The 15,154-nt window shown below is 40.0% G+C and overlaps 1 non-coding gene across 1 annotated transcript; it reads left to right on the forward strand.

The window, feature by feature from the left end:
- The first annotated feature begins 13,827 nt into the window (after window positions 1-13,827).
- LOC147919154 (small nucleolar RNA R71) lies at window positions 13,828-13,936 on the forward strand. The gene has a single exon (XR_015594314.1). It is a non-coding gene; the product is annotated as a small nucleolar RNA R71 (small nucleolar RNA).
- The last annotated feature ends 1,218 nt before the right edge of the window (window positions 13,937-15,154 follow it).

Here is a 15,154-nt window from a genome sequence, read left to right on the forward strand (position 1 = left end):
CATGGACAAGCTTTGGAGGTAAGAATGGTGCAGCGAGTATAAAGAATAGAGAATAGTAGCGAGTATAGTAAGTAGAATAGCGAGTATAGAGAATCACAAGTAGGGTTAGAGAATCAAGGATTGAAAAACAAGCTCTGATACCATGTTAGTTTAAGCGGAAGTAAAGATAGAAATATGAGAGTGAAGAGAGTGAGGCGAGTGAAGAACAAAGAGAATGAGAAAGAGATATTCTATTAGTGTAAACATTACAATGTCGGCTTAAGCCTTTAAATATCAAAAGAACTAGGGCTTCCCCTTCTACACTCGACAACTTGCTGGTAGTGACATAAAGAGAGAGAACAAGCGGATCCCAATGGTGAAAGCGACCCGTCTTGGTCTTCCAAGGTGAGACCAACCCGTGACCTTATCCTCTAACGGCTACTAGTCGACTTCTAGATCTTTCTCTTGGGCTTTCTAGTGGACTGGCCTCGTCTCTTCTCCATATGTCAATAGAACTCGGCCTTATTGATCACTTGTACGGACGGCCGTACGGACATGGCCTAGACCGGATAGAACATGGTCAATAGTTGGCCGAAGGGAGAGACGCCGAAGGTGAGCTACATACATGGTATGGCTGAAGGGTCTGGTCGCCTATCCGATCTGGAACTTTGCACTTCTCCACTTTCTTTGCTTCTTTTGCACCAAATCAAGTCCTAATCCTCCTCCAAAAGTGGTGAGGTTACTCTAAGAACCTGAGAAACAACCTACTAGATGCAAATGCCCCTAAAACAACCTAGAATGACAAGATTATGCAACAAAATAATGCAAAAACAAGTATTAAAACCCAACAAAAACAGAATTTATCAACTCCCCAAAACTTATCTCTTGCTAGTCCTCAAGCAAGAACCTAACAAGCAAGTGAGAGAGAGAGGTTTGAAAGAGGGATTCAGAACCAAAGAGTATCAACAAAAGATTCAAACCATAGTCCTTAAATGCAATTCAATGGTGCTAAAATCAATCAAGGTGTTTACAAATTTCTAGGCTTATCACAATGCACTATTCTAGTTCACCTTCTATCTATTGGTAAAGACTTGCAATCCTATTGAAAATCTTTTTCACATTCATTAAAGTGTTTGGTGTGATCATGCAAATAGAAAATGAGTTGTCGAGTTAAAGTGGTTGACAATAGAGTTTAAGGTGGCTAGCTCTCAAACAAGAAGGAACACTAGACAGTTGTGAAATCAATCTAAGATTGAGAATAATTTGGGCATACAAAGCTTAGCTCTTGATGTTCTACCCACCTAGAAGCTTTTCTACCATTTTCTCATCTCTCTTTTCTTTTTTATTCCAACCTAATAAACTCAACTTGATTCTTTTCAAACCAGTTTTCTTCTTAACTTATGCTCTTATTCATTTTTTTTGTTTTGTAAATCTCTAATTTTAAACACTTGCTCTTCTTTTATTCTTTCTACTAGGTTGGTACCCGCGCTACGCCGCGAGATTGTTTCTTATTTTATTTAGTTTTTAAAATATTTTGTTTTGTGTTTTCTAAAAGACTAATTTGTGTATGTTGTTTGTAATCAAAAATTATTATTAATATAATTTATGACAATGCTCAATGCTAATATTGTTGTTTTCAGTTTTGTTTTGGTTATTATTTGTTGCTGCATATTTTTGTTTATTATCATCACTTTCAAAACCATTAAATGTGTCTTACCGAGTTAAACTATCATTATGTAAACATCGACTACATATTTTTTTTTTGATTACTATGATCAATCTGCTATCAAAATAGAATTAACACATCCAATTATAAGATTATTTATATCTCATTTTATACCCCACCGGATCAATTCCATTTAACTTAATCTATAATTTTATATTTATACATTAATTTCATATAATTTGTATTAAACATAGATTTTGTATCTACAATATATTTTATGAAAACTACTCTATGTTGGTTTCTAAACTAACTCTTTTTTGTTTTTTTTTTCTTTTTGTAAAAAGACAGTCTTATCTTTGCTATTAAATTAAAATACATATTTATTCTTAAAAAAATATATTTAAATTTTAGTGATTTTATATTATCATTTGAAAATAGAAGAAAAAAACATTAGGTAGTTTTCAAAAAAATGATTGTAGATAAATTTATTCAAAAACTCTCCTTGTTTAAAGTTTTAGTTACTCATATACTTTGTAAAAAAATTTAGAATGAAGAATTCCAATTTTGGAATTAAAAGATAGGTTTCAATTTCATCAAGGCAATTAGATCTGTTGATGATTTTTATGTAGACTTTATTTAGAAAGGAGCATCTCAGAATGTGCATTAGATATTAAAAGAGGCCAATTCCTAACTGTAAGTGTAACGCCCGTGTTTTGAAAAATATGAATATTGGATTTTTATATCGGGAATTGAAGTGGATTTGGTTTAATCACTGTTGGTTTATTAACCTGATCAATTTATTGATTAACCAAAAGGATGGTTTAATTAATTATTGGTTTAGCTATTTTCTGGTTAAAGAAAATTAAACCAAAGAGGCCCTAATTCTTCTTTAGTTGTAGAGTTTTTCGCCGTTGGTTGCTCAGAGAAAGAGAGAGGGAGAGAGAGCTCTTGGTTGATTGTGAAGGAGAAGGAGAAAGAGATCAACAAAGCTTTGTCTTAGAGAGAAGGAGAAGGAACAAAATCATCAGGGTTTGGGAGAAGGAGGATCCGACTGCTCAAATCGTTTTGAAAGAAGATATCGGCAGTTTCACATGACGTTTCTTCTCAGTCACGGATTGAGACCAGCGGGTGTGTCGGGATCGATTGCGGTTTCATCTGAGATCCGATCGTGCTGAAATTCTATGGGAAGCTTATGGACGTCTAGACCTTGCTTTTCACCAGAGGGATTGGAAAGTTAACAGAGCGAGTTTGGTTGTTCTTGGATAGTGGAGAGCCTCTCTTTTAGTTGTAGTTATTCTCGTGAATCAATTGTTAAGGTGAGTGCGTGACCATGAGCTTAAATATTATGAGGTATTTAATTATATTATTATTAAACAAAACGGATCGGGTTGTTTCAGTTTGGTATCATAGCCCTTACGGTTCTAAGGCGGTTAAGTGGATTGGTGTTAGAGTGGTTAAGGGAATTTAATTGGTGGAATTATTTTTCTGTTGCTTGGTGCATGATGTTGTGAATGGTTGTTGTGAGATGGAAATGGATTATGAGTAGTTTGTCAATTTGAGTGAGTATGGAGTCCTAGTATCATCCTCTTCGAGCCTTCAATGAAATTCCACGGTAAGTTGTTTTCTGTGTTGTTAGTTGTGTAGTGTTTTTAGCTTCTGTGCGGGAAGTGCAGTTGGCTATTGACAAGTTGTTGGGAAGTCGTGGATCACGCCGGTATCAGGAAATACCGTTGGCGGTGATTTGTGAAAGTGGATGTGTTGGAAATAGATTTCTGAGAAGTTAAGCTTGAGACTTACTTTGTCCAGGATGGCTGGAGTGCCACTGTTTTGCAAGTTAGTAATTCGCATGCTGGTCAGGTGGGGATCTGAGGGTGTGGCAGGTGTGCTTATTGGTGTTGTTGGAGGTCTAGTGTTGTGAGTGTGGCAACAGGTTTTGCTCAGACCGAGATGACCGTGTTGCGGATTTACTGACAATGTTGTTGGAGAGGATTTAATAAGATGATTAGTTCTTATGGAATTTTGATATGGAATGGGTTAAGGGATTATGCGATTCCAGAAATTAAAAGTTTCCATAAATAGAAAGTTTCTAGAAATGGAAAGTTTCCATAAATAGAAAGTTTCTAAAAATGGAAAGTTCTATGAATAGTTAGGACTTGTCTATTTTTGGAAAGGGGATGTGAAATGCCTGGAGTAGCGGGAATGTTTAGAAGTTGACCTGAAGAGTGGTCACAGATGAGATGATCAGTTCTCATGGATTTTTGATTGGTGATGTCACGGTGCTACGAGATATGCGGGTTCTAAAAATGGGAAGTTTAATGAATAGTTAAAGCTTACCTATTTATGGAAAGTGCGGTTCAAACAAATAGAAAGTTTTATGAATAGTTAGAACTTGTCTATTTTGGAAAGGGCGTGTGTAAACACCTGAATGGTTGAGATGTTTTAGAGTTGGCCTGAAGAGTGGTCATGGTAGTGGTGATATTCCGGTGAGGGAATATGGTGGTTGGTAGGACATTGCGATGTTTTACGCAAACCACGAGAGGTAGTTCCGGTCGGTAGATGCTTATAGACGTTAGGACTTGTTTGCTCATGAGGAGATGATTAGTTCTCCTGGGGAGATGATTAGTTCTCCTGAGAGGATGATTAGTTACCCTGGTGCACCGCGGGCTTGACGGGTTGTGACCCTGAGAGCGGCAGAGGAGATGATTAGTTTTCCTAGGGGATGATTAGTTCCCTGGAGGGGAAGAGTAGTTCCCTTAGTATCGAGGTCTCAAGGGTGACTGTAACATCCACAAACCAAATTTGGTGATTTGGGGATGGGTGTCGATCAACACCATGGGGAATGTCGATCGACACCAGCTTTTCTGGTTCGACCATATTGTTTTTAATTTGTCGATTTGGGTCGGTTTGGTTTAAGGGAAACCATAGAACCAGACTATTTAAGTGTGAAATCGACCTAGGTCGTGTTTTGGGAAGAGTTTGTCGCTGTTTGAGACAAAACAAAGAGAAGAAAGTGTTCTTGAGATTTTTTTAGAGAGATTGTGACATTTCTTGGCTGTTTTTGGGAGATCTGTTCATGTGGAGTGGGAATCTAGAGCTAAGGATGAAGGAGAAGCTTCCTAAGGTGTTGGATTTGTCATCTGTTGGTCAGAAACTTCCTGCAAAGAGGTGAGTGCATGACCAATGCTGATCTAAGCCTGAGAATCCTTTGTTTTGCTTGTTTTGTGGCTGTTTGTGTTGTATTCTTGTGTCTTTGTGGTTGGATATTGGTTCCTATGAGTTTCCAGGAGTTTTGGATGAGTTTTGGACGATTTGGAGGATTTGGGAAACGGTTCTTTGACTTTTGGCTTCGTGCATATCTTGTTGCAGGGTCGGTGTCGATCGACACCAGGTGGGTGTCGGTTGACACCATTTTTGGGCCACTGTCGATTAACACCACTCTGGTGTCGGTCGACACCAACTTGTCTGTTGAGTGGTTTCCTGGTTTGTTGTGTTTGTTTGTTTTTTGTTAATCATTGGAATCTCAGTTGCTTGTGTGTATAACCCAGTAGATGGGAGATTTGCCTCACTAAGTATTTGTGATATACTTACCCATCTCAATTGTTGTTTTTGGTGTGCAGCTATGTAACGTGGAATCATGGCGATGAGGAGGAGGATGATCTAGGGTCTCGTTTGTGTGTTGTTGGTTATATTATTTATGTTGGAACCTTGGTTAGAGTTATGTTAGGTTGCTGGATAGAATAGTTAGGAATGTTATTGTATTGATGATGTATTAGTTTTGTATTATTGGTATGTTTCCGCTGTGCATAATGATTGTTGCTGGCTTAATGTTGAATTGTAGAGTTTGTCGCCATTGGTTGCTCAAAGAAAGAGAGAGAGAGAGAGCTCTTGGTTGATTGTGAAGGAGAAGGAGAAAGAAATCAACAACGCTTTGTCTTAGAGAAAAGGAGAAGGAAGAGAATCGTCAGGGTTTGGAAGAAGGAGGATCCGACTGCTCAAATCGTTTCGAAAGGAGATATCGGCAGTTTCGTGGGGCGTTTCTTCTTAGTCGCGGATTGAGACCAGCGGGTATGTCGGGATCGATTGCGGTTTCATCTGAGATCCGATCTGGCTGAAATTATGTGGGAAGCTTCTAGACGTCTAGACCTTGATTTTCACCAGAGGGATTGGAAAGTTAACGGAGCAAGTTTGGTTGTTCTTGGATACTGACCTCTCTTTTGGTTGTAGTTATTCTCGTGAATCACTTGTTAAGGTGAGTATGTGACCATGAGCTAATCTGAGAGAATGGGTTGTATGACTTCTTTTGTGTGATGATATGTAGGTGTGGTGAATGTGTTATTGGGTGATGATAACAGGAGTTTCACCCAGGGTATCAATTCCCTATGCAGTTGTAGTACAAAGGGTTAGTAATCCAAATGGTTGTTATGCTAGTAGATAAGATATGATTAGAAGCAAGCAAGTCAAGCCAAGCAATAATAGGGGTTTTATCTAACAACCTAAAATGAGCAAAGGTAAATAAAAGAGCAAGAACCACACGACCTAAGCACTCGATGCAAGCATTCGAGTACCAGATCGTGTGGGTTATTGGGTGACAGAAATAATCATGAACACAAAGATGAACAGCTCGAAGGTATACACGAAGCTGGTGATCGACTACCAGTTCAGGTAAGGGGTCGAGTTATAAAATAAAACTAAACAATCAAGATAAGAAAGCTCCTAAGGATGGGGTAATTCACTCATAAGTGTTCATGACCAATTTGGGATGTCCTACATGCCTCAAGCAAATATTCCGTAGACAATGAATCTCTAAAATCTTGCTAAAACACTCTCGTGATAGAAACAATCAACCTTAGTCACTCCCCTACCCAACTCTCGTTGGAGAAACATGACCAAGCAGACATTACAAACCGATTCATTATTGTCAATAAACTCCTTACACATCTAATCTCTTAGGCTAAGTGAGTAAATCTCTAGCATTGATTGATTCAAGCATTTCAACAACATCTCTCGATGGCAAAACACCCTAGATCTAGTCTCAACCTCTCAGTCTGAATATAACATTAAGAACACCAATCTAGAAAGAAATTTATATAAAATAAACAATCAAGTTAAGACATCCTAGCCAATCAAGAACACATATTTGTCTATCCCATCCCTAGAAATTTTATTTCACTACTCGGATCTCATAGTAGAAAGCATAAAAACACAAATGAATGAAAATTGCATTGTATTGAAAATAGGATAAGAGTAGTAGAGTACATAATCGAAAACTAAAAAGAATAGCAAAAGAAACAAAAACAAATCGTAACAAAGTGGAAAAAGTGTTTGAATCGCTCAGTCTCTCTCTCAGAAGCTCTCGCTCTCTGTTCTGAGTGTCTACGGCGGGCTAGGGCAAGAGGAAGAAGAGGGGGTTTATATATGGAAACCCTTTTAACCTAGCTGCTCATTCCTGCCCGAGGGTCTGCTCGAGGCGGTGCACGAGGATAAGGTCGGGTAGTTCCTCGGGTAAGTCTTCGGGTTGTTCTTCCTGCTCTTAGATCCTCTTTGATCAGGGTTAGGTTCAGACTGTTTTTCTTGCACAATAGCTCCTTTGGGTACATGCTCGGGTTTCACCTTGTTTTTCTCCATTTTAGGCTCTAAAGCACCTGTTTTCATCCAAAATGCACAAATGCAATAATGCAGCACCCTAAATGGCCTAAATGCAAATTCCTACAGTTAAGGACCTAAAAATGCTAAGGTTAGGGTATGTATAATGCAAAATATATACAAAAAGGTGACTAAAACATGTAAATTAGAGAGTTATCACACCTCCAAACTTAAACCATGCTAGTCTTCTAGCAAGGAAGTAGGAGGATAAGGTTTAAAAATGGGGACTCATAACCTTTTTTTGCTAAGCGAAGGATTCAAGTTATAGTCCTTAAAGATAGTTTAACAGTGCTAAGATCAATCAACATACTTACAAATATGTTTCTATGCTTATCACCATGCATCGATCTAGTTCATCTTCCAACTAACAGTAAAGACTTGCAATTTCAAAGAACATCTCTTTCACATTCATTTTAAAGTGTTTGGCGAATTCTTGCAAATGGGAAGTGAATCAAACTCAATCGGTTTCAAGGGTAAGACTTTTTTGTAGGTGGGTTTAAAACAATGTCTTTGGGTGGCTTTCTCTCAAAAGAAGGAATGCTAGACAGTTGTGAAAACTATCTAAGTTTGAGAACAATTAGGGCATACAAAGCTTAACTCTTGATAATCTACCATTTTCTCATTCACTTTCTTTATGTCCAACACCCTAGAGTAAAACTGCCCACAACCTTGATTTTAACTCTCCTTTTTTTTTTTTTTTTTTTAACAGTCCCTAAGGTTTTTAACTTTAAACATCTAGCTCTCTTTTACATAATTTTTTTTTATTTTTCTTTCTTTGCTAAACTCCTAACATACTTATATTATTTTTTTTTTCTTTTTCTAGGAGACTATAGCAAGATCTTTCTCTTTTTTTTTTTACTTAGAGACTTAGAGCTAATTAAACTGAACCTTAGGGACTTTCTTCTTTAGTTTCTCTTTTATTCCTCAACCCAACCCCAAATAAACATGCTAACCACCTATCTTTCAAAACCGATTCTATTAGCTAATCCAAATGATCTTAGCTAAAACAAGAGCCAGTTCTTTGTCGTTCTCAATACTCTCAAGGTTTCACAACCTATAGCACCATGAAAAGGCATCACTCAACAAATCACAACAAGGTTTGAAAGAAAGGTTTGGGTTCAAGGGTAGGGAAAACAATTCGGGTTAAGTCCAATAATATAGAGATGCTACAATGTTCAAGCAAGTTTCACACAAGTGGAAGAAGCTTTTAAAAGACACAAGGTTTTAATCAAAGATTTTTCATTTTTTTCCAGAGATTGATCAAGCAACAATGAACTGTGATTTGTGATTAAGGGCTATAACTTCAATCCTAATGTTGGACTTTAAACAAGGTGGTTTTAATCATTGTCCCCTAAAATACATATGCAACAATCCTATATGAAGCAATCTAGACTCAATCCTAATATGTAAATGTAACTACATGAACACTCTTCTTCTTTTTTTTTTTTTTTTTTTTTTTTTTTTTTTTTTTTAATTTAATTTTTCCAATTTTTTTGGGTTTTTTTTATGCAAATAGATGCAGTCTCAATATGAATAAAACTAGTATGCAAAAATTTGAAATAAGAAAATAAGAAAATAAAACACAATGTTAAATACATTCTCAGACCCTCCCCCAAACTTAAATTACACAGTCTTCTGTGTAAAGAAAAATCTGAAAAAGAAGTCTGAGAATCACATAAAATGAAAAAAAATAAAATGCAATGGTATATACAATGGTTTGGATGAAAGTGGTACCTCATGGGTTGGTGAAGAAAGAGGTTGTGGCAGCCTCCATGCTCGCCAACGTGTACCCAGGATCGTCACCAGCTTCAGCAGGCGCCGGGATTCGCTCATCAGAGAGCTTGATTATGTGCACGGACAACTTGCTCGGACCAGCATCCGAGGGGCTGATCGGGTAAGGCATCGCGTAGCTCATCGGATAGGGCATTGGGTAGGACGACGGGTATGGTGGGAGAGGTTCGGAATGGTCACCTGTGTATCTGCTCGCAGGGTGCATCGAGTAAGGCATTGGATATGGCATTTGATAGGTCTGAGACAAAGGACTCGAGTGGTCACCCGAATGTGTGCTCGATGGAGGCATCGTGTAGGGCATCGTGTACCCCGTCGGGTGAGGCAACAGATAGGCATCCGAATGGCTTCTACGTGATCTATCAGGTCTGGTGACACCTTCCTCTGCTTGGGGCTCATAGGATGACGCCCTATGAGGCTCAGGAGGTACCAATTCTCGGATTCCTCCTAGTGGTCCGCTCCTCCCCATCCATGTGGGTGCATATGCTGAAGTGGGAGCTGAGATACAACTTGCCTTGTCTTGCAACTCCCTGATCTATCCTCCCATCATCTTCACTGTGCCGGTAAGGTCCTTCCCTTTCCTCGCTAGGAACTTGTTCATCCTTTTCAACCATCCGATCCTCTTGTGAGTTTCTCTCATCCCAACTGGTTGCTTTTGAGAGCAAACATACTCCTCAAAATCATAGTCCTCCGAATTGTCTCCCTGTCCTTGCCCCGTTGGCTCTCTTTCTTCAGCTTTGGATTCCCCCTCAGGGTTGTACAGCTCCTCCAATGGTGGCATGAAGTCTATGTTCTCCCCTAGCCAAATTTTTGTGCACACGACGTTGGGCAGAATCATTTGAGTAGCTCCGACTGCTGGATGAACGAACTTGAAGAGTAACCTATCATTTGGCTTCTCGTAAGCCAAGAATCTCGCCAATATGAGGTAGTCGATATCTAGCCATCTCGGCTCATGTACCATCCCCTTCAGGGGCACATCGTAGGCTACCAAAATTGGTGTGACCAAACTTCCTATGGAGATCTCTCTAGCTCCTTCTCGCCTCTCGGTTTTCATTGCCCAGGATTTCAGATACAAGAACTGATCAAACAAGACAAAAACCAAGCTAGTGTCTGCAACATCCCCTACTAGCGGTCTACCATCCCTAGCATTATCCAAGATTCCACACAAGGCTATGTCTAGCAGTTGGAGCTCATGATCATTCACATTCCCAGTTTCCTTCCTAGCAAATAGAGTACAGGCTAGGGACTTGTGAAAATACCTCAAAACAGGGCTCCTTATTTGAGCAGATTTGGAGCTTGTGGATTTGTAGGGAAGCTTATCTCCTATTGTCAGCCATAGTGATTTCATCTCCTCCTTGCTCTCTTCCATGTTTTCTCCACTACCAGCCTTGAATCCATACAGCTCATCCATCTCCTTGTAGGTGAGTCGGTATTCCTTGTTGCGCACGGAGAAGGTGACGAACCCGATCCCCCCATCGGGTAGTAGGGTCGGGTGGTCTTTGAAATAATGTAACCGCAACGTGGAAAGGAAGTGAACCGTCTCCTCCTCATAGGCTTTAAGGTTGGCTCGCATCATCTGGCCCAGGTGTCACATGTCGAAAAGAAACTCGACATCTCTAGCGATCCCCAACTGTTTAATCATTTCGCGGTGGGGGTAGCGGGTCCCAACGAAGCTCATCTTGCGGAGGACTTTGTAGAGCTTGGCCGGAGTCTCCACCTCTCTTTGCTTCAGCCTCCTTGATGCCAACCGGGTGCGTTCTCTCTGCTCCTCTTCGTTGTCATGACTCTCACCCTCGGTGTCTTGACCTTCTTCTTCCGCCGCCCTCTCAGCTACCTCCTCAACTTTTTCAGAAGCTGGTCTCTTCCCTCTTGCAACTGCGGCTCTTCTTGTCATCCGTGAAGTTTGGTTCTCCTCCGGTTCTCCTCCTTCGGCGTCTGAATTGACCTCCATTGGGTCGCTCGGACGTAGACAGGTCCCTACGTCGAGGAGATCTGCGGACAGTACTCGCCACCGGGCTTGGTGAGCGAACTCGGGAGTCTACCCGATCGGATGATCGAGCAACACTTCAGGTGACGGACGGGTTGAACATCGGGTTGGGGACTGGAAACATCCACTCAACAGTTGGGAATGCGAAACGTCTCCTCCTCCTCGGGAATGGCGAGCTTTGACGCCGTCACCTCTGGTTCTAGCAGCGGTGGAGGTTGATCTGGTCCCCATCTTTTGGTAAGTGTTCATCTTGGGAGCCATTGGTGATTCTTTGAAAAGAGAAGAATCTAAACTCGAGATCAATAGGGTTAGTTCCCAAGAGATTAAAGACTTTCGATCCCTTGAGAGAAAAATAGAAAGTTGGAAGGCAAAAAGTTTTTAGGGTTGAGAGACTTATCAATTTTGTGATGCTGATGGAAAGGGGTCCTAGTCCCTTTAAATAGAAGAGGCAGCTTATAGGGGATCACCGAGAGTGGGTTAGGGTTTTGTGGAATTCGGACTCCACTCGCCACCCGAGTGGGAACACGATCAGGCGCGTCGGATACGGATTCGGGTACAGCCTCGGGTTCTCCAAAATTTCCATTTCCCTCTTTTTCCTTTTTATTTTTATTTTTATTTATTTATTTATATGTATATATATATATATTTATTATTGTATCAAAACTCATAGAAAAAATAGAAATATTGTAAAATCCAAATTAAACAAAACAAAATAAATAAAACTAAATGAAATGGGAGTAAATGATACTTTTGGGACTTCCTCCCAATTGAGCTTGTTTTAAGTCACTAAGCTTGACTCTTCATGCTCTTCAAGCATGGTTTTTGGGAGGGAGAGATTTTGGAATCCTCTCCACTGTAGCAGACTGATTCAATGGATTTTTCAGGTCTTGTCCAGGTTCCACAACAAATGTAGTATGAACTTCTTGGTGATGCTTGATTTCTATTGGGTGGAGAAAACTTGACCATCAATGGTTGGCCTTTTTATTCCCTTCTTGATGTCAAACTCCATTTTGAAGTGCTCTCCATGCTCAATGCTGATCTATCCCTTTTTTACATCAATCACTGCTCCTACCGTTGCCAAGAATACCTAGGACCAGTGGATCTTCTGGTTCCTTATCCATATCAAGGATCATGAAATCGGTTGGGACCTCCACTCTCCCAATCCTGAGAGGCAAGTTTTCCAGGATACCAATGGGGTGTCTGATTGTTCTATCAGCTAGGACCAAATACAGGCTACTTGGTTTAAAACTGTTGAAACCCATCTTGTTGGCAACTGAAAGTGGCATGATGCTGCCCGAAGCTCCCAAATCGCACAAGCAGTTGTTGAAAATCCGAAGGCCTATTGAACATGCCAAAGTATAAGAGCCGGGATCCTCCAATTTCTCATCAATTCGCAGTTCAGGATCTAAGCACACTTTACTCCTCAGAATTGCATTCCCAATCTCTTTAACAGCTTCCTTTACTTCAATCTCTAGCTGAGCTGTCTCCTTGATGATTTCCTCTCGAAGAGCGTGTGGTGGCAAGAGCTTAGGAGGTGGGGCTTTTCGTTTGGACATACGCTCTGCAAGCGCCTCTAATTTGATGTCAAGAACTTCTCTTAATCTTTCCTCTAATTCCCCTTCCTCAGCTGCAGGCAGTTGAGGTTGATCTATCATCTGAACATCTACCAATTGGTCATCCGATCACCATCATCGGGTGTGTCATCGGGTTCAGCCTCGAGTGTTGCATTGGTTTGCAATTCTCGAACCAGTGCTCGATCATCAGCTCGATCAGCCTCCTCGGGTGAAGGATCGGGTTCATACTCGGATAAGTAGTACTAGTGCTCATACCTCCCACTATGATCCATATCATCCCCATCTTGAACATCGCTGTCCTCAGTGAGGTAGTGATCAACATCTTCAAGAAAGATGGCCTGGGCAGTAGCATAGTCTTTTGGGTTCTGAACAGCTTTACCTGGAAGCTGGTTGAGTTTTGGAGGTGGTTGGGTGTTGTGTTGGCCCTCTAGGTATCTCAACTTAATGTTGAGAGAATCATACTTGGCAGTCAGGTCATTGTACCCATAATCGATCTTGTTGCTCATCTCCGCGAATCGTTTTGCATTGTCCATTGCTGCCGATGCTTGACTTTGTATCATCTGCTGAATTAGTCCGCGTAGGTCAGCTTCTTGAGATTGGTTATGTGGTCCTTGCTATGGTGGGAATACAGGTGGTTCAATTGGTTGGTGGTAATTGCCAGGATACTCCTGCTTAGGAGCATAGCCTTGATTGTATTGGACAAAAAGCTTTTGCTGGCCTTGGTTGCCTTGGACTGCGGAAGGGTATATTTGGTCTTGAGGATTTGCAATATTTGGGTTACGGTAGGAGAGATTCAGGTTCGGTTTGTAGTTGTTGTACCCTTTATTTTAACCATCCTGATTGTTGATGTAGTTCACATCCTCAAGTTAAGCACTCTCCCCATCTTGTTGCTGAAACTGGTCTTCCTCTGAGATGGAATGTACTGTTGCTTCTGGTTGAGGAGTTTTTCCAATTTGTCATTGAGTGCTTTCATGTCTCTCTTGTACTTGGCATCATCCTCTCCAAAAGATCGTATTGTGCGATCATACTCCTCATTGTAGTGCCCATCAGATTGGGCTAAGTTCTCCACTAGATCCCAACCTTCATCAACATCCTTGTTGAGGAAGTTACCATTACTAGCGGTGTCTAGCAACATCCTTATCTTAGGGACTACACCTCGGTAAAGTGTACTTTGCAACGAAGCATTGCTGAATCCATGATGCGGTTTATCTGCTTGTGTATCCCTTGAAACATTCCCAAGCTACACTGAACTTCTTCTCTTTTCTACTTCTTCTAATTTCTGATTTTGAGTTTGAGATTTCATCTCTTTTGAATTGAGTGCACAGTTCAATTGAGAGCGGAGTAAATCCTGGAGTGAACCGTCTTCGTTATCTTGCACCGAGATTAGGCATTTTTTTGCTCAAGTGCATTAAATTCTCTATGGCTCTGCAACTTAATCTTTGTTCTTTCTTGTTTTTTCTGAGTCTGATTCTGATTCCAACAGCTAGTTTCCGATTTGTCTAATTAAATGATGGATTCCTTTAAGTTTGATATACTCTCCTTTTTATTATTTATCAAAGATTTTTTGAGCTCGATTTCATGTACTCATCGATTCCGGTTCTGCTTTCGAGCGAGGAACGCATCACCTCCCACGCTTCCATGCTACATAGGGTTAGAGAGAGAGAGGGTGAATAAAGAGAATGACGTGAAAGAAAATAAATCTTAGATGTATTAATCGAAATGTTTAATTGGCTATTCATTTTAACTGATGTGTCAACACCAGCTTAAATGTGCTTTAATGTTGAGGCTGATGTGTCACAGCAGGAATGCAACGTATCCTTCTTTTATTGTATTGATTCTAGCCTCCCAATCTTACTAGACTTTGCTTTAACTCTTCTTTTTCTTTCTTTGAAGCTTTTCTATGAGACAATAACAAAGATTTTCTATCTTTTTTTTTTACTTAGAGACTTAGAGCTTTTAATCAACCTTAACCTTAGAGACTTTTATTTTCTTTTCTTTTGACCAAGTAAACCTTTCTTTCCCTTCTTATACTCTCTTGTTCCCAAACCTTATATCCCAAATCTACACTCTATCCACCTAATTCTTTCAAAATCCATCCTAGTAGCTAGTTCTAATGGTTCCAAATATAGCTATAACAAGAGCTAATTCTTTGTCGTTCTCAATACTCTCAAGATTCCACAACCTATAGCATTATAAACAAAGAGGCCTTACTCAACAAATCAACACAAGGTTTGAAAGAAAAGGCTGGGGTTTAAAGGCATGACAAGGGATTGGGTCAAATAAATAGAGAGGCAAATAGAGATTCTTAACCCAAAATTAAGTTCCTTGAGCTAGCATTCATAGCCCATAAGCAATATATTTTAAAGATCAAATTAAATTTTAAATAATATAGAGATGCAGCAATGATCATACAAGCTTCACACAAGAAGAAGATGCTTTCAAGTGACACAATGCTTTAAGCTTAGATTCTTCATTTTTTACCAATGATTAAACAAGCACCAATGAACTATAAATGAG

This window comes from Camelina sativa, chromosome 20, assembly GCF_030686135.1.
Source record: "Camelina sativa cultivar CO46 ecotype springtype chromosome 20, ASM3068613v1".
In the NCBI taxonomy this organism is placed as follows: Eukaryota; Viridiplantae; Streptophyta; class Magnoliopsida; order Brassicales; family Brassicaceae; genus Camelina; species Camelina sativa.